Source organism: Nematolebias whitei, chromosome 10, assembly GCF_014905685.2.
Source record: "Nematolebias whitei isolate Nwh7 chromosome 10, NemWhi1, whole genome shotgun sequence".
Lineage (NCBI taxonomy): Eukaryota > Metazoa > Chordata > Actinopteri > Cyprinodontiformes > Rivulidae > Nematolebias > Nematolebias whitei.
The window spans coordinates 47,481,161-47,504,881 of NC_056507.1; the positions used below are offsets into that span (position 1 = coordinate 47,481,161).

The window sequence follows — 23,721 nt, forward strand, 5'->3', positions numbered from 1 at the left end:
ATAATTAGAGACATGAGACGTTGTTTATCTTTGACCCATCAGAATAAATGCGGTCATTTATTTAACAGAATCAAAATTTAACATCAAACATGTACACTTGATTGACTGATCTGTTTCTGATTAATAAACTTAGCAAGTTGAAATAACAAGACAACAGAGGATTACTGATGGAGAATAATTCATCTCTGAAGGCATTTAGCTTGATTTACTGGCAAAGAGGTTTAAAGAGGAGATTTAGAGGTTTAAAGAGGAGGATTTAGATGGATGAAGGAAAATGTGTTGACTAGGAATGGCACCCTTCATCCGACCCCAGCTCAGCCCCGGTACACTCGGTGCGTGATGACTCGTTACCTTTACAGAAGATAAATCAGCTCTGGTACAGAGGTCCATTTCACGCTACCTTTCAGCGTCTCCGGTCAGAGTGGCTGGGAATCGTCCGAAGTAGTGACGGTACTCCGTTCAACAGAATAAGCTTCCTTAGAAGTTGAGAGCATTTAATGCTCGGGGTGAGATCACAGCAAAGCGTGCTTTGACTCTGCTGAAAATGGAAATGGCCCTTGGCTCATGGTCAAATTCCATCATCTATTTAGTTCAGCTGTAAGACTCCAGCAAGACTACAGTCCCAGCAAGACTCCAGTAAGACTGAGTCCATTAAGACTGAAAGTTCCAGTCAGAACTCCAGTAAGACTTCAGTAAAACTTCTGTAAAAACTGAATAGTTCCAAGAAGTGTTGACTTTTAAAGGGTATCCACTTCCTGTTACTTGGTACTTCCTGATTGGTTAACACAACCAGCAGGGGTGGAGTTTTAGTGATGTCAGAGGGTTATTAGAAGTCCCAGACAGCATAAATGTTTTTAAGAATGGTTAGTAACAGACAGGAAAATATTTTGAAGAAGTGACAGACTTGCAGGCGTGCCAGTTTCTTATTTACTGTCTGAGAGTTTTAAAACAAGGCACTTCGTTCTCATAACTTGTTCTCTGACTTTTGACAGACATCAACACTCCACTCCTCATTCAGACAGAAGAGTAAAATGTACAATTACTTTGTAAATAGACATTGAACTTGTATGATCTAAATCTAATGAGGTTTAAAAATCATTAATACTGTTTCACAGTTGATTTAAATGAGTGGTTTACTTCAACATTAGAAATGGTGTGAACTAAACACACTTGATTATCAAGATATTGTAAAATAGTAATGATAATATAAAAAAAAAAGAAAAGTGTTCTTTCAATTGATTAATTCAGGATACAATTAAATAGTCTCTTGATGAGATAATTTGTATTTCTGGATTCAAATCAATGAAATAACAGTTCCTGTCCCCTGAAGGTCTTCAGAGACTGATTGATATAGGAGGTCTAGTTCACTACAGTCCCCCCTTTGGAAATCATCGCCTGTCCATGGGGATGAATTCCAACATGAACTTACGCCTCCGAATGTCCTTGATCTTGATGTAATCCAGCAAGAGGAAAACAAAAGTCAAAGAAGGTAATTTTGGTAATTCCATAATGATGTTGGTAATTCCATTGCAGCAAAGCTTTAACCCCTTGGAAACAAAGTCTGTAATCCATTGAAAAAAAAAAAGTCATATAATCCACAATGGTAAATCCACAACAATTGGAGGTGTTGATTGATCAGCAAGTAGAGGGGTTCCCTCGATTGAACTGCAGAGGCGACCACTGGATGGAGTTTGGAGACCCACGTTGGAGTTGTAGGTCCCTTCAGCGAAGGTTGCTGCTGGTGGTTCCCAGTGGATGCCATTCTGGTTATGTGTTCATGCATTTATGCGGTTTTAGTTGGGCTTATGAGTGGGATTTTACATAAGACCTTAACCTATATGCACCTGGTGTGTAAGCTTTCATGGTTTAGATCAGCTACAGATACCAGTTAAAGGGTGGGTCATGCTGAAAAATTATGTATAGGGATTTATACCTATAGAAGGGCATTCCAAACTATTCTTCCATTCCTAACTTAGTTTGTTAGATTTACATGGCAAAATATAGTTTAGTTAAATTGTCTGTTGTCCCTTTAGATGAACGACTTGAGGTTTGGGTTTTTGGTTTCCCCTAAATGTTTTTGGAGTCTATGGCGAGACTCATTTTAAGGATTAGCTAGCCCCCCCGAATAGGATCGTTCGATTAGGTTCGGCTTGAGAGTCGTGAGACCAATGTAGGTTATGGTACTTAAGGTAGCATTAATCTACATTGACTCCTCAAAGATTGAAGTTTAACAAATGAACTGCATGTTGGCATAGTTAAAGTCCTCTTAGTCTCTAACTAAAGTACACATAAAATTAATTCTTGCTGGGGGTGTTCAGAAACAATACCAAACCAAATAAACAATGTCTCAACATCGACAACAGTAGTGACCAAGCAACTAGAAGACAACATTTCAACATCGACAAAAGCAGTGATTAAGCAACTAGAAAACAACGTTTCACTGCGTCACTCACTCTGATTGTCAGATTTGATCACGTTATCGCGTCTGAGTTGTTATCTTAACATTTAATTAAGCTTAGACTTATTTAGTTTCTGCTTGGATGACCCTTTTTCCCACGAGGTCTGAGTTTGTGAGATCCTTGTCTCCTGTGGTGTTATTGAACGCCTTGTGTAGTTTGACCTGGTTTCGATGTACCCACTTAACAATTGGCTCTTTTTGGCCTTTGCTGATTTTGATCTGGTAGACAACTGGAGACAGTTTGTCTGTTATCAGGTGGGGTCCAGTCCACCTGGGCATCAGTTTGCGGGTGAGAGTTCTGGTCCCGGACTCTCCTTTCCTGGTTGTGGGGGGCGAACGTGTAGTACCAGACCCTATCTCCCACTTGGAGTTCCTCGTGAGAGGCCTTTTGGTCATGGTACGCCTTTCTTCCTTCAGCGGATTTTTCCAGGTTTCACTGGGCAAAAGCAAAGGTGTTTTTAAGGTGTTTTTCCAAGTCATTCATGTATTGTTGTGTGGTGTAGGCTGTTGCCATGGCGGCATCGCCTGGTTGGTACAACAGCTGTAGAGGGAGAGCCATTTGTCGAACCGTCATCATCTCGAAGGGAGAGATGCCAGTCGATGGGTGTGGAGTGGCGCTTATGGCCATGAGGACCAGAGGGAGTTTCACGTCCCAGTCCTGGTGGTTTGCGGCTACGTATTTCTTCAAAATACTTACCACAGTTCTGTTTGCTCTCTCCACTTGGCCTGAGGCCTGTGGGTGGTAGCCAACATGGAAGTTGACTTTGATGCCTAGCATCTTCCACAGTTTTTTCATCACTTCAGCTGTGAAGTGTGTACCTTGGTCTGAGTTCACCCTGAGGGGAAGTCCAAACCTTGAGAATACATGCTAAGTGCTCTTAGTAAGTAGTCCAACCCAGTCGATCTGGAGGTCAGACCATGGGAATGCAATGCCTCTACTTTGCAGTGGTGCTCTGTGGAGTGGTCTGGATGGCTGAAACTGGCCACAGACCAGGTACCCTTTTATGTAGTCCTTGACATCCTTTTTCATTCCAGGCCAATAAGCAACTTTTTTTAATGCTTTCAGCGTGGCGTTATCTCCCTTGTGTCCTGCGGACGGGAGGTCATGTGCGTGAACAAACATCACCCCCCTGTGGTCTTGGGAGACTACGAACACGGGTGAGGACGTTGGTCCATGAGCAAAAGTTAGGATGCCCTTGATTCTAGAATTCTAGAATTGCGCCGCTCAAGGTGGCTGCATGTTGGAGCAGCTCTGTTACTTTCATTCTGAGATTTTGCTTTTGAAAAATTTAATTCCTCTTTTTCTGGATGTAAATCACATTTTTTTTTTGGATGATTGTTTCCTCTGGTATCAGATGCTGTGCAGCTGGAAGGATTTTTACTGAAACTTTTTTAATTTTGGACATTTGTTATGATGCGTAACCATGGCAACAAGGCAGTTTTCTACAACCAACAGCAGCTGATTAACATCTCAAATGCTCAAATAATATCTCAACTACAGCCTCAAATCTCAAATGAGTTGAAAAGGATGTTCGGTGGACGCATTCTCATCTACCTGCCAGCTGTGCTCGAGAGCCTGACCACTGAGATCCTAGAACTAGCCGGAAACACGGCTCATGACAGGAGAAGGACAGGATCGTCCCTCTGCACCTACAGTTGGCTTTCAGCAGCTACGAGGAGCTTGGCAGACTGCTGGGAGGAGTGGCCATCGCTCTGGGAGGAGTTCTTCCCGGCATTCAGGCGGTCCTACAGCCTTGGGTGAACCGAGAGGCCAGCCGAGTGTGGGTGGACGGATCAGACGGCATCTGCAGCCAGTTTCTTAGGATCAGCATCTATAACATCTTTTAATGAAATGAGGATAACGAGTTACAACAACAAATAATTTCCCTTTGGGATTAATAAAGTATTTTTGAATTGAATTGAATTTGAATTAGTTTTAGCTGTTTTCACAGCTGAAAGAGGACTTTAAGATCTGGATTGGAATCCAGGTCGACTTCGGACAGAGTATTTTTGTCTGGGTTAGTCAAGTACAGTATCATCGAGTTTATCGCTGGATCCAACTTCTGAAGTTGGATGATGTCTGGGTCAGTCAGCACGGGTTGTACAGAGATTGTGTTTTCAGCCAGTTTGGCTGCAGCCTGTGCACGTGGGACTGCCATTACCTCGGCTGTAGGTTGTACTGCCAGAGTTGCGAGCAGCCAGGAGTGGTCAAAGGACCACGGAGGGCCGTCCACGGCTCCGTCCTTGGCTATGAAGTCTACAAGGTCATTATACCGCTTGTCATCGCCTAGGACTCTTGAATGTCCTAGAACCTTCTTCCAGTAGACCTGTAGGTCATGTGATGTCACAAAGTGATCACATGCCATGAAAAGCTCTTTGTGTTTGACCATCTTCTTGTTGCTTGTGAGAAAGCTATTCTGTTTCCACAAAGCGAGATGACACAAGAAACTATGTCGAGCGTAATTAGAGTCCGTGCAGATGACTAGCGTTTGGATGGAGCGTTCTACTGCCATCTGGAGAGCTATTAGGATTCCAGCTATCTCAGCGTACTGAGAAGACTGAGAGCCTAATTTATAGCTAAAAGTGACCTCTTCTTGGTCTTGGAGGAGGATCCCTCCAACACCTGATTTGCAGGGTTTTTTTCGTGGTGGAATGAGCAGCCATCCACGTACAGTGTTGTCGTATCTGTGCAGATATTGCTATCAAAGTAATGGTGATTCGGAACCTCACTTACTGAGGGTTTTTCCGCAGCTGGCGGTTGGGTGGCAGGTACATCTTGTGTACATTCCTGGCAGAGTGCCAGGTTGGTGCCCAAATGTGACTTCTTGTTTTGTCCGTAGCGGATGTCTAGGTCAAAACTTTGAAGCGCCATGAGCCACGTGGCTACCCGTGAGTTGGTCACCACACCATCTCTGATGCGGTGGCTATTCAGGAAAGTTACTGGCTGGTGTTGTGTTTCAACAATGATTTTTTGTCCACCGATGTAACTGGAAAAGTCCAAAAAAGTTCAATCTGGTCCTCTGGACATTCAAAAAACAAGTAAACAAAAAACAAAGCAAAAAAAATGTAGGAACTGTTTTGGTTGTCAGCAGCAAACTGGTTGATCCACTCTGAGAAGGTGCTATTTAAGAGACTGAGCTGAATACAGCACCTCAGACTGAGGAAGTCTCTTGGATGAGAGATGAAACGTTTCTACATTTTTTTTTTGCTTTGTTTTTTGTTTTTTGTTTTCTTGTTTTTTGAATGTCCAGATGACCAGATTGAACTTTTTTGGATTTTTCTACCTGGATTATTGAGCATGTATCAGGATATAACTGGAGAAGTGTTTAACTGCCCACACAGTGGTCAGTAGAGCTTTCTCACTGTCTGAGAACTTTAATTCTGGGCCTGCCATTGTCCTACTGGCGTAGGCCACCACACACTTGTCTTTGTCGTGCGTCTGGTACAGACCTGCACTTATGCAGTGAGCTGAAAAGCCCACTTCCAAGTGAAACTCTTTGTTGTAGTCTGGATAGACTAGACATGGGACTGACTTGAGTCTGTCCCTGAGAGCGTTCAGTGCCTGCTGTTGGCTATCAGTCCAGACAAATGGGATGTCTTTCTTTAAGAGTTCAGTCAGTGGTTTTGCAAAGTCTGCATAGTTCTCTATGAATTGGCGTGAGTAGTTACACACGCCCAGAAACGCCCACTTCACTTCCGGCGAGCTGATGGACAGCAGCTCCCTCCGGCTTCTCTGCAGTCTTTTATCATCAAACTGACCCGTTTTTCGAACCGGACTAAAGTTGGTCCTCCTTCCAACCGAATTCGGTGTTCAGTGACTCAGAGAGCCGGACGGGACCGTCCAAAAAATATATATATATATATTTTGGCCCTGGACCGATCGGCCGCTCCCCCCCCATCGGTCACTCTGAGCACACCCTGCCGGCCAGGTGACCCCTCGAGCTGCGGAGTCGACGCACGAAGGTCCGGTGTTTTTTCTCTCTCTCTCTGGACCTCAACGAACTCTTATCTGGACCTTTGTGGTTCTACCTGGTTCCGACAAATATCGCCGGGTGGTATTTCGCTGGTTTTCAGCTGGACTGGCCCTCGTGGTGTTTCCATAGGTGTGGGGGAAGTGTACCTGTGACCCTCGAATTGGACCAGAACCGAACCGAGGTGGCTGTGGGGAAATTCGTCTTCTACAGAGCCGGTCTCAGCTTCAGTGAGCAGCCCGTTACTTTTACTGAAAGACGATCCACCTCCGTGGAGTCGCTGTGTTCACCTGGAGGAGACGCTCCGGTGCTTTGAAGCGCCGCCGAACCGGAGCAGAACCGCGCCGCCGGGCTGCCGGACCGGAGCAGAACCGCGCCGCCGGGCTGCCGGACCGGAGCAGAACCGCGCCGCCGGGCCGCCGGATCGGAGCAAAACCGGGCCAGGGATATCTTCAGCCTCTTCGTCTCTCGTGCTTGGAGCGCCGGAGCCGAACTGGAGCAGAACCGGACCGGACCAGTTGCCGACTTCAGCCTCAGCCTCTCCGGTCAGTCTCGTTTTTCACCGGGGGTGCCCCGTGCTGTCGGGTGCTGAGAAGCGGAGGAGCAGCGAGGAGGAGCAGGTCTGCGTGGTGCTCGAGTGAAGTTCGGAGTTTGTATCGGAGCTGCTGCAGGCCTCCTTCCAAACTCACCTGGATAATAATTAATTTTATTCCGGATCACGCTGTTGGCCCCTGTTGACCTGAAACGAACTTGGATCATGCCTTTCACTTCAGGAGGATTTTCTGGCAGCTCGCTCTGCTATTTGCTGCGAATTTTCTGTTTCTGTTTCGGCCTGTTGATTCTGGACCCAGCTTCTGTTTCTCATGGGAGCATCCATCCATCCATCCATCCATCCATCCTTCTTCACAGGGGGGCCGGAGCCCCCCTCAGCCTGACTCAAACTGCAGTTGGGCCATTTCGTCGGGTTTGTTTGCCCATTTGAACTGTGACGTTTTATGGTCTGAAACTTTTCTGCATCATTCATATTACTGTCACTATTTTCAGTTCTCAGATTATCTGGAGTCACTGAATCTTGTTAATACACCTGAATCTGTCCATCACTGCAACTTTCACTCTTTTTGGGTTCTGAATGATCGCGTCTTCATTAATGTTTCTCATGGTTCAATTATGGGGGATAATTGCCACACTGTTAACTCCTGTAATCACACATCAGTCACAAAAAACTCAAGAAAATGTCTGATAATAATGTTGTTACTGCTCTCAGGGATTCAGCCCAACCCTGGACCCCCAACTAATTACAGCACACCAAATGACTTTAAAAATGCCTCTGGGCTTCATTTTCTGCATGTAAACGCTCGTAGCCTTCTGAAAAAACTTGATGCTGTGAAAATCCTGGTCAGTTCTTCTGGGGCAGATGTTATCTTTATTTCTGAGTCCTGGCTCAACAAATCTGTAATGAATAATGACGTGGCAATCAATGGATTTAACATCTACCGCTGTGATCGTCAAAAAAGGGGGGGGGGTGGAGTCATTATTTACATTAGAGATACCCTGGTTTCAAGTCTTGTGACTTCCAAAACAATTCCAAATCAGTTTGAAGCCTTATCTGTAAACATCACCTTGAATGGAGGCCAGGTTTTAACTGTAGTCTGCTGCTACCGCCCCCCCTCAGCTTCACCTGAGGCATTAAATGCCATTAAGGAATTCCTTGGTAATTTAAAATTCACAGAGGTCTTTTTAGCTGGAGATCTCAACATTGATTGGTGTAAGTCGACCCCCCTCTGTGACAAATTCAAGGAATGTTGCTTGTCTTTTAATTTAACCCAACTGATCGACTCCCCCACCAGATTAAATAAAAGCCACCCTGACAATTCCTCCATCTTAGACCTGTTTCTAACTAATATGCCTCACAAATTCCCTGGTACATGTGTATTCGCTGATCTTTTGAGTGATCACTGTGTGACAGCTGCTTTGAGAGATATTAAACTTCCACCTTCTAAGCCCAGATTAATTAAAAAAAGGGATCTGAAACATTTCTGTGAACAGTCATTCCTCTGGGATCTGTCTCACTTTGACTGGCATCGTATTCTGTTAACTGATGATGTGAACTTTGCTTGGAACTATTTCCATAATAATTTCATTTATTTCCTGAACTTACATGCTCCTTTTCGTCAGTTCAGAATAAAGGGACGAGACAGCCCCTGGTTTACTCCAGAGCTAGCTGACCTCCTGCACAGGAGAGATCATCTTTGGGCTGCAGCGAGAAAATCTGGCTCAGACACTGACTGGTTGAGTTTCCGACAGATGAGGAATAAATGTACAACTGCTGTCAAAGCAGCAAAACGCAACTATTTCTTATGTCAGACCTCCAAAAATCTAAATGACCCTAACAGATTCTGGAAAACAATTAAATCTCTCTCAGGCACCCCCCAATCATCTGACCTCCCATCACAACTTCTCGTTAACTCTGCTCCTGTGTCAAATAAGCACGAGATCCTGAACTGTCTCAACAAACATTTTGTTGCTTCTGGTTCTTTATTTGACACAGTAACTAATGGAAAATCAGCCACTTCACTTAATAACCAAACTTCTACAAATCAAATCCCTCCTACAAGTCAATCCTCAGTTAATCACACCTTCTCTTTTTCTCCATTCTCAGTCAGTGAGGTCAATAAACTGTTAAAAGATCTTGATCCTAAAAAATCTGCAGGTCCAGATGAACTTCCACCTTATTTCTTAAGGCTGGCTGCTCATATCATCACAGTCCCTGTGACCCACATCTTCAATCTCTCCATAAGACAAAACTCCATCCCAGACACTTGGAAAACGGCCTTTGTTCTTCCTTTGCTGAAGGGAGGTGACCCCACCTCACTGAACAACTATCGACCAATCTCTAAACTCTGCATTTTAGCCAAGATTCTAGAAAAACTGATAAACTCTCAAATCAAAAATTACCTGGACTCATTTAACATCTTACCTCCACATCAATCTGGTTTCAAGAAACAACACAGCACAACCACTGCTTCACTGAAGGTTCTTAATGACGTTGTTGAAGCACTGGATGCTAAGGATTATTGTGCTGCACTTTTCTTAGACCTGTCTAAAGCTTTTGACACTGTGGATCATAACATCTTGTGTCATAAACTCTCAGAAATCGGTTTCTCAGATCACACCATTGGTTGGTTCTCTAACTATCTTTCAGACCGAAGGCAATGTGTTCAACATAATGGTACTTCCTCCAGTTATTTAACAGTCAACAATGGTATACCACAAGGCTCAGTCTTAGGACCCACCCTCTTTACAATCTACATACATAATATAGGTAAAAACATCCCTAATGCATCCATACATTTCTATGCTGACGACACAGTTGTTTATTGTCGAGCTAAAACAGTTGCTAAGGCTTTCCAGCTTTTGAAATCTGCATTTAACTACATCCAGACTGATTTGTTCCGCCTCAAACTTGTCCTAAATGCCGAAAAAACCAAAGGGATGCTTTTTTCAAATAGGAAGTTGGTCCCAGCAGTTCTTCCTCCGATTTTATCCTCAAAAGGTGTCCCCATTGAGTTTGTTGATTCCTATAAATATTTGGGTATCTTGGTCGACTCACATCTTTCTTTTAAGCTCCATGTGGAAAACTTGGTAAAGAAACTGAAAGTTAAACTGGGTTTCTTTTTCAGAAACAAATCCTGTCTAACCCTGAATGCTAGAAAACGCCTTGTATCTGTGACTTTCCTTCCCTCAATTGATTTTGGTGATATTATTTACATGAACGCTCCTACAAGAACCCTGCAGATGTTGGATGCTGTCTATCATGGTGCACTAAGATTCATAACTGGCTGTGATTATCGTACCCACCACTGCACCCTGTATTCATTGGTTAACTGGACATCATTAACTTCACGCAGACTCTCTCACTGGTACATTTTCATCTTTAAATCACTTCTTGGTCTGCTGCCTTCATACATCTCCTCCTACATGTCTCTGCGTGAGTGCAGCTATGGAGTGCGCTCTCAGGACATTATTACCTGCAGTGTTCCCTCAGTGAGGACTGAACTAGGCAAAAGGACCTTCTCCTACTCTGCTCCTGTTTCCTGGAATATCTTACAAAAAGATTTGAAGCTCTCGACCTTGACCTCTCTAAGTGGCGTTAAGAATCTGTTGGACTCCTGGCAGGGACCAATGCAGACATGTTCCTGTTTTTAGTTTTATACATTTGTCTTGGAATCTAGCTGTTTTTTTGTTTTTGTTACCTTTTTCCTTTTAGCCGTCCTATTTGTTAAAAAAAAAAAAAACAAAAAAAACTGTAGTATGAGTTTTTATAACTGCTTATTGTTGTTGCTGTTGTCCATTGTTGTCATCTTTCTTTGTTGAAATCAGGTCTCTCTTGTAAATGAGTCCTCGAGGCTCAATGGGATTTACCTGTATAAATAAAGGTTGATTGATTTGTAGTTCTCTGATATTGGTGGGGACTTTGAGATTGTCTAGGCCTTGGGTGCGAGTCCATTGTGGTTGTACTCTGTCTGGACCTACTAGTAGGCCAACGTTATCCACCTTGGTCTTGCACCACTGGCATTTTGACTGTGAGATTTTAGCACCAGCAGTAGTCAGTTGATTCAGAACGTGGTCGATCTCAGCCAAGTGTGAGTCCAGTGTTGGCTGCCTCAAAAGGACATCGTCCACGTAGAGCAGTGTCCCACGTTCATGGGCGTCTGGACATGCTTTGTTCAAAAAGATGTTGAACTCAGCTGGTGAGTTAGCGTAGCCAAAGGGACACCTGATGAAGGTGTATTATCGGCTACCAAAAGTGAAAGCTAGTTTGTGTTGGTCCTTGGCGCGCACAGGAATGGTCCAAAAACCAGAGGCGACGTCGAGGGTGGAAAAGTACTTACCATATGTGATCTTGGGCAGTTCTTGTTGGATCTGGGTCATTGGCCACCTGGATAAAGGAACTTGTCTGTTTGGCTTTCTGTGGTCTATGGTAAGTCTCCACTTACCATTTGGTTTCAAAACTGGCCATAAAGGCGCAGAGTAGGCGCTATTGCAATGTCTGATTATGCCTTTATCTAAATGGTCATCAATGATTTCCTTGACAGGTTAATGTGCTGCCAGGGGAATCTTGTATTGTCTGACAAATGTAGGAGGTGAGTTTGGCGGAGTTGGGATGCTCACTGCGTGGAGCGAGGTCAACCCACAATCCATTGAGTCAGTCGAGAATGACTTCTCATATTTCATTAGAACTTGGCGGAGTTTGTCCCTTTCTTCATCAGTCATCAGTGCGTCGGCTTGGGTGACCACCTGTTCAATCTGTGAAGAGATTGCTAAGGGTTCTTGATGTTTGGGGAGCTCCAGTGAGTCCCTTTCTGTGTCGTTAGACCTGTCTATAGGGAGGACACTATAGGTTTGAGGTCCTAAATCGACATCATTGGTTGAGAAAAGAGCTATGGCCTGTGTTGGTTTCGTGAACCAAACAGGACCAGTCTCTTGACTCGATACCAGGTTGTCTGGGAGTCCTCCCAGAAATGGAATGCCCAGTTCAAAATCATGAAAATCTGTGGAGATCAACCATCCTAGCTTTATGTTTTTTGGGATCAGTACCTCTTCTGTGCCTGTGTTGCACACAGCAACAGATGTGGTTCTGGAGTCGAGGCTCACTTGGCTTGCGACCTCAATGGACAGTCCTTGTTTGAAAAACGTAAGAGATGGTTGAAAGTACGCCTGTTGAAGGCTAATAGCTTGTCGCGCCACGATGTGGACTCGTACCTTTAGGTTTGCTACCTGAGGTGGTACTGAGGTGTTTTGGTTGTTAGCAACCTGGCAGACCTCTGGAATGGTCTGTCCAGCCGTAAGGTTTGCTGCGTCTAGTACAGGAGTATCCTTTGTGGCTGGTTGTAGTGACCACAGTACATTGTGGCTGGTGTCCACTCGGACACCTAATCTTACCAAGATGTCAGAGCCTATGTAGGTTGCATGTGGTAAGTCTGGGACCACGAGGAATGGGTGGACCAGTTCCCGTTGGTTCCAGATCAGTTTCAGGTTATTGACTCCTTTCGCAGTCATCACTCGTGAACTGTTGGGATACAATGGAAAGCAGAAAATTTTCTTGATCAGAACTGGACCCAAATGTTTTTAACCAATGTTTCGTAGAAAGCTTGGTTAATAGCTGATTTATCTGTCTACAGCGACAGTACAGCATCTTCGGTGTGGGATCCTTGGATCTCTACACCTTTAACTACCAATGGTAGGTAGTATCCGGTGGGCTCTGACTGTTTCAACTCGCAGAGGAGGCTTTCTTGTTTGGTCAGAGTTGGGTCCACTGGTTGGGTCTCTTCGGTTTCACATGCTTTAAAAGGCTTACTTACCGGGACTGTGTTCTCTGTTGAGAAGTCCTCGGTGGCTTCTGCGGTGCCTACTGTCGGGCAGTCTGTGACCGTCTCAGGAGGCATGAGTATTGGCAGGGGTTTGCTCACTCTGGCCCACATTGTCTGTTCACCATAATCTATAATCGCGTCAAAGCGATTTATAAAATCCTGGCCGATCAAAAATGGGAATGACCATGTCAACCGTAGACGCATGTACCAGTTGGTATAGTGTCATTTCGCCAACCTGCATGTGAACCATGGCTATAGCTATTAGGGTTGTCCTCATCTCTGCGAGGCCCTGCTTTTCTATAGCACGTTCTATGAGAGGCATTTCCCTGTGAACACCGTTGGCGGCCGTCCTGAGCTCTTCGAACAGTTTGGCTGACATAATAGTTATGTCGGTCCCACCGTCCAGTAGGGCTTCATGTGTGAGGACCCCTTGAAGTGTGATTGACAGGTAAGCTTTTTTAGCGACCCCCTTTCTGGTAAGGTTACACAGGAACCTTGTAGGTTTTGGCCAACGTTTCTTCTTACGTTTACCTTTGTCTGTGTAATCCCGGCTTATCTGAACCGTTGGTGCAGTCACTGCTGCTCCTGAGAGTTCGGTTTTTGACGGCCTCCATCATTGTTGTATGAGATCACCTGGTCTCTGTGTGTTGAGGGACTCTCATTGTTTGTAACTTCAATGTCCTAGTGCCTGTCCGTGACAGCTGCAACGTTGTTGTTTGTGTCACGTTGATTTGTCTGAACCGTCAGCACAGGTGTTGCTGTTTCTGAGGTTTCAGTTTGTGACGGGTCACCAACGGTGACATGTGAGTGTACCCCCCCCTTTTTCTGATGAGGGGCTGTCAGAGTTTACAACAACAACGTCATGGTGACTGTCTGTGACAGCATTAACGGTGTTGTTTGTATGTTCTGACTCATTAGCAACTATATTGCCACACAACACGTCAGGTTGGTTGTCCGTGGCAGTACCTCTCAATATTTCTAAGAACCGACGCACACTCTCTGTCTCGTCCGACCTCAGAGGTCTGGCTCTTTTTCTGGACCCGCTGCTGTTTCTTTTTCGTCTCAGGCTGTTCAGGCCGACGTGGAGGGGGAGCAGGCTCCCTCCTCTGGGGTTTCTGGTGGGATCTCTGGTTGTATGGGTTACCTTGGGTGCCATACTTTTTACTCTTAGGACATGCGCCCCCTTCCTGGTACATTCGTACATCCTCTGGTTTCTTGGGAAACCATTTAGGATCTTGTCTGAACCAGGGGACACTCACCTGTTGTGGTTTGGCAGATGGGAAATCACGTGTCCTCTCGCCTTTCTTGGGAGGGGGAGCTGAAACTCTTGTCCCTTCCAATTCTAATGACTGGGAAGGAATCCTCTCACCTGGGAACACCTCAATGGGTGTTTTGGCCTGTGAACGGGCCTCAAAGACATTCACAGCACATTGTTTTATTTCACTGATGGTTTTTTCTTTGAAATTAGCCATCATCTGTACTGACATCCGTACGTCAGGGTGGAGATTTTTGCTGAAAACGAACTTAAACGCCTCCTCCTCCTCCATGCTGGTTTCGTTCCTGTAATCAAAATAAGCCTGTAAAATTCTAGAATAATACACCCTTGGGTGTTCATTCTTACCTTGCATGACCTTGTCGGCGGCTGGATAACCGCCAGGTCCCGTGCAAGTGGTATACTCTTTAATTAGAGCAGTACATAACAGGCTGTAATCCTTCCTTGTGGCATCTGGTTGACACTCAATAAAGGAAAACACCATCCTGGCTGAAGTGAGCCTGATCAAACCTATTTTATCCTCAACTGTAGCGTTTGGATAGCTTCCCAGTTGTAAGTCAAGGTCTTGCAGATAGGCCTTAGTCTCGGTCGAACCCAACGGCCCTTGCTCGAAGCATTGGACATATTTTTCTGTTTTTTGTAATACCGCTATTGAGAGCGGAGGATGAGGGATTGGTGGAGGCGGAGCAAAAGAATCACGTGGAGGTGGCATAAGGAGATTTTGTGTAGGAGGTACAACAAAATCATTTGGAGGTGTTGATGGTTGAACTGGATTCTGACCCAGTTTATCTTCGAGTTCCAGACATCTTTTCCTCTTGTCAGAGATTTTATTTGTGGCCACGGCAAGTTTTGTCTCACAGGCTGTTAATCGTTCACGTGATGTATGACACTCACTCTGTAAACGCACGCCTTGTTGGACCAATGCCTCTCTTTCCAATTTGCACTCGTCCAGAGATTTTGATGTTAGCTGCAACTGTTGGTGCAGAATATCATTGTCTGAACACAGTGTTTGGTACCTCACCCCTCCTTCACGTAGCTTTTCCTCATATGAGTCAGCCTGCAACGACAGCTGAGCTTGTGAGAACTCTTTCTCATGTTGCAATTTTTCCTCCCAGGTCTCCTTTTCAAATTGAAACTGTGCCATGAGCTGTAGATACTCATCATGTATTGCTTCGCGGTCCTCTGAGTCGCATTTCAAATTTATTTCAAGGGCTTCTCTCCTACTGGCCTCCAGGTAATACTAAGCTTTTAGCAAGAGTGCTATTTTAGCTAGTTGCTCGTAGCCCGACTTCTTTATGGCTGCAGAAGTGACACTGCCTGCTACCTTCTTAAGTTCGTCAAGTAAATCTGTTGAGTTCATGCATTCCACCTGGTCACCATATGGAGATAAGAAATCTGTGAACAGCGTCAAAGCTCTCTCAAGCCAGTCCTTCTTAACACCATTTGGAGCAGGATCAGCATTATCAGCTTTTGTTGATTCTGCCATGGTCGTATTTACTGTTCAGCAAAACCTATCAGGTTAAACCGTCGCAATCTTAGAGTTTTTCAACAGGTAATTGTTTGTATTTAAGTGAGCAGCGAGTTTCACACACTAATCAGCTCTGCGGTTCCCCCAAAGTACTGTTATAAGCCAACTTTTCAATAATTGGGCACCTGTTTTAGGTTTTACCCCATCCATGAATATTATAAGTAAATGCCTCCTGTGGCAGTGTTACTTAATATGAGCTTGATTCTAACAGATACAATGAACCAGGCTATTCCAGTGTTTATTTACTCAAATGCACTTAAAATTAATAAACCTGCAATTTTCACTAAAAGTCTGACAGTTTATTTTACCTGAATTTGCTATCAAACAGTTAATTATAAACCAAGCATGATTAACATTTTTATCTACCCACAAGCTTTTCAAAGAAATGACTCTGGAGCAAGGTTTCACCAAAAGTCTCAGTAATTTGCAGCTTCCATTTCTGAAAAACTGTTATACTGTGTTTTCAACAGCAGGTGGTGGTGCAAGCTTATTTTTACCACAGGGTGACTGTAGCTACATGTCTTCGACGGTAGGAGTCACTGACGACTTCCCGTGAACCGTCCTGTTGACATCCGGTCGTTAGCCGTTAGCTTCGATTAGCAACGGACGAACACTGTTCAAATCAGCATTTATAGACGGATTTAAAGCTTGAACGTGGCGTCGCTTCAAAAACACGCTCTTTAGGCATAAACTCATCAGGTTAGGACCGATTTGAGGGCTTTTATTCAGCTTTTTTAACCACTAAAGAAGACTCAGTTTGAAAACGAGCTTCATTTCCGGGGTCACGTGACTTTACAGATACGTGGACATCGGGGTGGGCTTTCTGCACTGACGCCAGAGTGAGTGGACGTACACGGCGTTACATCACCGGCTTCTCAAGAAATCAGAAGGTTTCACACAGCGGTCCTCGACCAATCACAGCTCGTGTGTATCTGTGTAAGCTAGCTGTTAGCTCCAAAGTCCGGCGATAAGTTTACCCATTAACACTTCGAAAATGCACAAATTAACTGTGGAAATGTAGCGATTATCATTCAAGCAGCGTCTGAGTCGGCGCTGAGTTTCACAGACAGCGTTTCACCATTTAAAACACGACTCGTTTGAGTCCATTTATCAGAACCGGGTCGGAACCGTAGAACCACCGGTTATGAAAAGAGTTTCAACAGAATGATGCGTCTTTTCTCTCTGCTAACAGCTTAATCACACACACACAGAATGACAATTTCCAGCTTCAAATGAACATCAACACAATACTGTATCGTTCTGAACACCACAGCCATAAAAATATCTTTCCAAGGTCAAAACTTGGACTTTTTATATGCCAACATGAAGCTTCTTCCACATTATCAGGTCACACAAAATTTATCTCTTCAGAAACCATACGGGCCACCAATTATGTAGTATGTCGGGACAGCTTTGCTGTGGACATCCTATTAATTAATTATTCTTAAAGCTAGTTCAAGCACAAATAATATTAACTGTTAAATTAACAACGGATTCTTTCTTTATCGAGTTAAATTTCTGCCATGTGACCAAGATAACTTGAGTGTGGAGTGTATAATTAGTGACATGAGACATCATTTATCTTTGACCCATCAGAATAAATGCGGTCATTTATTTAACAGAATCAAAATTTAACATCAAACATGTACACTTGATTGGCTGATCTGCTTCTGATTAATAAACTTAGCAAGTTGAAATAACAAGCCAACAAGGATTACTGATGGAGAATATTTCATCTCTGAAGGCACCTAGCTTGATTTACTGGCGAAGAGGTTTAAAGAGGAGATTTAGAAGTTTAAAGAGGAGGATTTAGATGGATGAATGAAAATGTGTTGACCATGAATGGCACCCTTCATCCGACCCCAGCTCAGCCCTAGTACACTTGGTGCATGACGACTCGTTACCTTTGCAGAAGATAAATCAGCTCTGGTACAGAGGTTCATTTCATGCTATCTTTCAGCGTCTCAGGTCAGAGTGGCTGGGAATCGTCCGAAGTAGTGACGGTACTCCGTTCAACAGAATAAGCTTCCTTAGAAGTTGAGAGCATTTAATGCTCGGGGTGAGATCACAGCGAGGCATGCTGTGACTCAGCTGAAATGGAGGGACCCTTGGCTCATGGTCAAATTCCATCATCTATTTAGTTCAGCTGTAAGACTCCAGCAAGACTGCAGTCCCAGCAAGACTCCAGTAAGACTGAGTCCATTAAGACTGAAAGTTCCAGTCAGAACTCCAGTAAAACTTCTGTAAAAACTGAATAGTTCCAAGAAGTGTTGACTTTTAAAGGGTATCCACTTCCTGTTACTTGGTACTTCCTGATCGGTTAACACAACCAGCAGGGGTGGAGTTTTAGTGATGTCAGAGGGTTATTAGAAGTCCCAGACTGCATAAATGTTTTTAAGAACGGTTATTAACAGACAGGAAAATATTTTGAAGAAGTGACAGACTTGCAGGCGTGCCAGTTTCTTATTTACTGTCTGAGAGTTTTAAAACAAGGCACTTCGTTCTCATAACTTGTTCTCTGACTTTTGACAGACATCAACACTCCACTCCTCATTCAGACAGAAAAGTAAAATGCACAATTACTTTGTAAATAGACATTGAACTTGTATGATCTAAGTCTATTGAGGTTTAAAAATCATTAATACTGTTTCAAAGTTGATTTAAATGAGTGGTTTACTTCAACATTAGAAATGGTATGAACTAAACACACTTTTGATTATCAAGATATTGTAAAATAGTAATGATAATATTAAAAAAAAGAAGAGTGTTGAGATAATTTGTGTTCTGGATTCAAATCAATGAAATAACAGTTCCTGTCCCCTGAAGGTCTTCAGAGACAGGTTGATGTAGGAGGTCTAGTTCACTACACTTTTACAAGGTCTAAAAAAGTTAAGTCTGGTCCTCTGGACATTCAAAAAACAAAACAAAAGAGAACAAAAATATTGTAGAAATGTTTCGTCTTTCATCCGAAAGACTTCTTCAGTCTGAGGTGCTGTATTCAGCTCAGTCTTAGGGGCCGTTTACATTGCGCGTGTAAACCGCCCCTAAGACATTTTGAGTGAATGTGCTCCTTTCTCTCTGCAGTTCTGCTGATCATTTACACGACAGCAGTGGCCCCCCTCTTTGAATCTGGAGATTTCTGAACCCACCTTCCAGAGTGGAGGTTTTTCTCTGACCCCCTGCTGATAATGTAAACATCTCCCGCTGAGGCTTTGTGTTAAACCACATGCGCACGCGCACACGCGGACAGACGCTATATTTCTATCAACATGGCGGCAGACACACTGCTTTCAGAACTACAACTGGTGAAATATATTTTTAATCTCGTTGTTAATCTACATCAGATTCAGGTGCTGTGACCGACATCTGTGTTGGAAGAGATACATTCTGATCCAGTTCTAATGTTGCTGTTTATAGAACGTGACACGCACATGTCGTGCTGCACTGTAACATACTAAATGTGCTAAATAACAACAGTTTAATAATAATAAACAGTATTTATGTTATTGTGAAATATAATGAAGCTATTTGGACATGATGTAATTCAAATTTAAAATGATGCTAAACATATAGCGTGAACACTAAAGTTGAAAATGAAGACATCAGGTTTCATTTTTATTTATTTATTCAACACCACAAACTGTATGTCACACAAACACTGATAATTAAACTGAACACACTATTAAAAAATGATGGACGGTTTCTTTTCACAAAGATGGCCTCCTTTACTCCTCCCTCAAACCATCGTTCCTCTCTATCCAGGATGTAAAATCTTCATCCCTGAAAGAGTGACCTCTGGCCTGGAGATGAGTGTAGACCGCAGAGTCCTGGCCTGATGTTGTTGATCTTCTATGCTGGTCCATCCTTTTGGCCAGTGGCAGTTTAGTTTCCCCGATGTAAGACTGATCACCCTCCTGACACTGAACAGCATACACAATATTACTCTGTTTGTGCCGGGGAACTGGATCTTTGGGATGAACCAGTCTTTGCCGTAATGTATTTTGGGGTTTAAAAGCCACTGGGATGTTGTGTTTAGAAAATAAACGTCTCAGTTTTTCTGATACTCCTGCAACATACGGAATGACCACTGGTCTGTGTTTGGGTTCCTCCTTTTCATCTGATGGCTGACTGGAGTCCGGTTTGGGTTTTTTCTTTGCTTTCAGGAAGGCCCAGTTAGGATATCCACATTGCTCTAGAGCCTGTCTTGTGTGGGATTTCTCCTTCTGTCTGGCTTCTGAGTTAGTGGGAATGCTGTCTGCTCTGTGATACAGAGTCCTGATGACTCCTAACTTGTGCTCCAAAGGGTGATGGGAGTCAAACTGCAAATACTGGTCTGTGTGGGTGGGTTTGCGGTACACCTCGGTTTGCAAATGTCCTCTATCAGAGACTGAGACCTCACAGTCCAAGAAAGCCAACTTGCCATTTTTTACATCTTCTCGTGTGAACTTGATGTATTTATCCACAGAGTTGATGTGGTCAATAAAATGTTGGACTTCCTGAGATTTAATTTTAACCCAGGTGTCGTCAACATACCTGAACCAATGACTTGGTGGTGTCCCTGAAAAGGACGTCATGACTCTCTTTTCTACCTCCTCCATGTACAGGTTGGCAACAATAGGAGAAACTGGAGACCCCATAGCACATCCATGTTTCTGCCTATAATATTGCTCCCCATATGTGAAGTAGGTTGACTGCAGGCACAGTTTCAAGAGTTGACACAGTTGTTCTGTGGAAAGTGTGGTCCTGCTGCTCAGAGTGGTGTCTGATTTTAATTTTAAACTGACCACCTCTACTGCATCATCAACAGGAATTCACATAAAGAGTGATGTGACATCAAAAGAGACCATTGTTTCATCAGTCTCCATGATGACATTCCTCACCTTATCCACAAAGTCCATGGTGTTCTGTATGTTGTGTTCTGAGCTGCCAACTAAAGGGATGAGTACAGACGCCAGATATTTGGAAACATTGTAAGTGACAGTTAATTATACTAGCATCTGATCTTAAAGTGAGTTGTTCTGCTTCACACTTTTTAATTTATTTACTCTCTTATACAAGGTCTTTGCTTTTGATGGCTGCATAATAGCTTCTTGATGTTGTATGATGCGTCGTATGTGGCACTCTTGTTTTAAATAAAAATATCCTCTATTCATCTTACTTACTCAAAGAAGCCACACTCGAGGGCACAAGTAGATTTTTAACTGGTTTTACTTGCAAGGCAGACTTTCACCACAGGCTACCCAGATGTTCTCCAGGCATGGAGTGCGGTCATGAGAATCTGTAGCGAATAGCATGCGAGATTTGTTTTTATATGCTCATCAGCTCCCGGCTCAGGCAGACACTGATGACCTTGGCCACCCAGCTGCACATAATAATAACAATAATAATAATAATTAAAGCTGCAAGCAGCATTGAAGGCCCTCGCAGCAAAGCGCCGCTCCGGCCTTACGGCGACCGCAGGAGCTCCAGCAACTCATTCCGGTCGCCATTGCGAATGCTCACACTCCCGTCCCGTGCCCTTTCACTAGAGTACGCATTCGCCGGACTTTCGACATCAGCGGGCGCCCCAGCAATGCCTCCTTGTCACCTTTGCAAACGCTCTCTTGCCATTCCCGCACGTGCTCACCAGGGTGCGTATATGCCTAAACTTTGCAATCGCCTTCTGCCCATATCAGTATGAGAGGGTGTACAGTTGAGTCATATGTTAAACCACAATATCAATGTGTTTAGACGTGCTCATGAATATGCAGCAAAAATCCGGTTCCGACCGGATGATAATTCACTGAGATATAACTGTTGGAATATCGTATGGGGCGCACTTGAGTCAAATGTTAAAGAACAATACCAATGTGTCTAAGTGCTCACTGATCACTCACAATAAATCTGGTCCAGATCAGATGATGTATCACTGATATATAACAGTTTGGATGATGTAGGGGGCGCACTTGAGTCAAAAGTAAAAAAAAAAACCCAATACCAATGTGTCAGGAAATGTTCACAGATGACGCAACAAAAATCTGGTGCAGATCGGATGTTGTGTCACTGAGATATAACAAGTTGAATAATCTAGGGGGCGTACTTGAGTCAAATATTAAACAACCAAACCAATGTGTTAGGAAATGCTCACAGATGACGCAACAAAAATCTGGTGCAGATCGGATAATGAATCATTGAGATATAACTTTTAGAATGATGTAGGGGGTGCACTGGAGTCAAAATTTTAAAAACATTACCAGTGTGTCTAGAAGTGCTCACTAATGACACACCAAAAATCTGGTACAGATCGGATGATATATCACTGAGATATAACAGTTTAAATAATGTAGGGGCGCACTTGAGTCAAATATTAACAATAACAATGTGTCTAAAAATGCTCACAAATGACGCACCAAAAATCTGGTGCAGATCGGATGATGTATCATTTAGATATAACTGTTGGAATAATGTAGGGGGTGCACTAGAGTCAAAAGTTAAATAATAATACCAATGTGTCCATAAGTGCTCACTAATGACACACCACAAATTTGGTGCAGATCGGAAGATACATCACTAAGATATAACTTGTAGAATAACCTAGGGGGCGCTCAGGAATCAAATGTTAAACAACAATACCAATGTGTCCATAAGTGCTCACTGACACACCAAAAATAAGGTTCAGATCGGGTGTTGTATCACTGAGATATAACTGTAGGAAGAATATAGGTGGCGCTGTAGAGACTATTGGCCACTTATCATGGATACCTGTTCAAGGGGTAGATAATGATCGATCATAGTGATTTAGGTATACATCGGCTCAAATCTGTGCAATTTAGACCCAAACATATTGCAACGGCGTAACTTCTTAATTTGCCACGCCACCACGCCCACATCCTCCAGCAAAAATGGTTTGCACTTTAAATCAACTCAGCCCATCTTATCTGTATTGTAAGACTGGATCATCCTGATTAGATCATGGGTATCAAAAAGGGAGCATTTCAAGAGTCTTCCTGTTCTGAGGGGGCGGGGCTTTGATGACGTCAAAATATGACCACAGCAGATCGTCGGGCATCCAACAGGGATGAGTCATGTCAAGTTTGGTGCTTTTGGGTCTTTCAATGTGAAAGTTATAGCGTTTTTAAATTTATGGCGTGAAGCGCAAATTTGAGGCCTGGCCACGCCCCTTTAACAAAACGAAACCGAAAGCTTTTGATAACTTTTACTCTCCAATGTCTTAAGAGCATATTAACCAAGTTTGAAGGCAATCCTTCAAAATCCCTAGGAGGAGTTAGTTAAAATTTGCCATTAGAAACACCCAAAAATGACCCTTTGACCCAAAATGGCCGACTTCCTGTTCGTTTTGGACCAGGGCTCCAAGAGACTTTTTCATAGGTCCTGAGACAATACAGATGTTCACCGATTTTCAGAATTATTGGTCAAAAAATGACTTGGGCTGAGGTTTTAAAATATTCTAGGGGTTGCTGTGGAGGCTATTGGCCAATTATCATGGCTTCCTGTTCAAGGGGTGGGTAATGATCGAGCATAGTGATTTTGGTGAACCTCTGATCAAATCTGTGGAATTTAGAGCCAAACGTATTGCAATGGCGTCACTTCTGAATTCGCCACGCCACCACGCCCACATCCTCCAGCAAAAACAGTTTGCGCTCTAAAGCAAGTCAGTCCAACTTGTTATATGTCTTCTAACACAGGAGCATCCTGATTCGATCGAGGGTGTCAGAGAGGGAGCATTCCAAGCAAAAAAAGTGACTTCCTGTTCTGAGGGGGCGGGGCTTTGATGACATCAGAATTTGACCCAGATGATCGTTGGGCTTTGGACAGGGATGACTCATGCCAAGTTTGGTTCAATTCGGTCTTTCAACGTGAAAGTTATAGCGTTTGGAAATTTATGGCGTGAAGCATAACTTTGAGGTCTAGCCCTGCCCCTTCAGCATGCTCCGAAACGAACCGTTTTGATAACTTTTCATCCCCCAAGCCTTTTGACCAAAATGACCAAGTTTGGAAGTGATTGAGCGAAATCCCTAGGAGGAGTTCGTTCAAATTCACCATGTATGAAAAGTGAAAAACGCCCAAAAATGACACTTTGACCCAAAATGGCCGACTTCCTGTTGGGTTTAGGGCATACC

General features: G+C 43.6%; 1 protein-coding gene across 1 annotated transcript in view; it reads left to right on the top strand.

Moving 5' to 3' along the window:
- The window catches only part of aass (aminoadipate-semialdehyde synthase), a gene marked incomplete at its 3' end in the record, with an annotated part of 190,092 nt that overhangs the window by 151,198 nt on the left and 15,173 nt on the right, over nt 1-23,721 (top strand).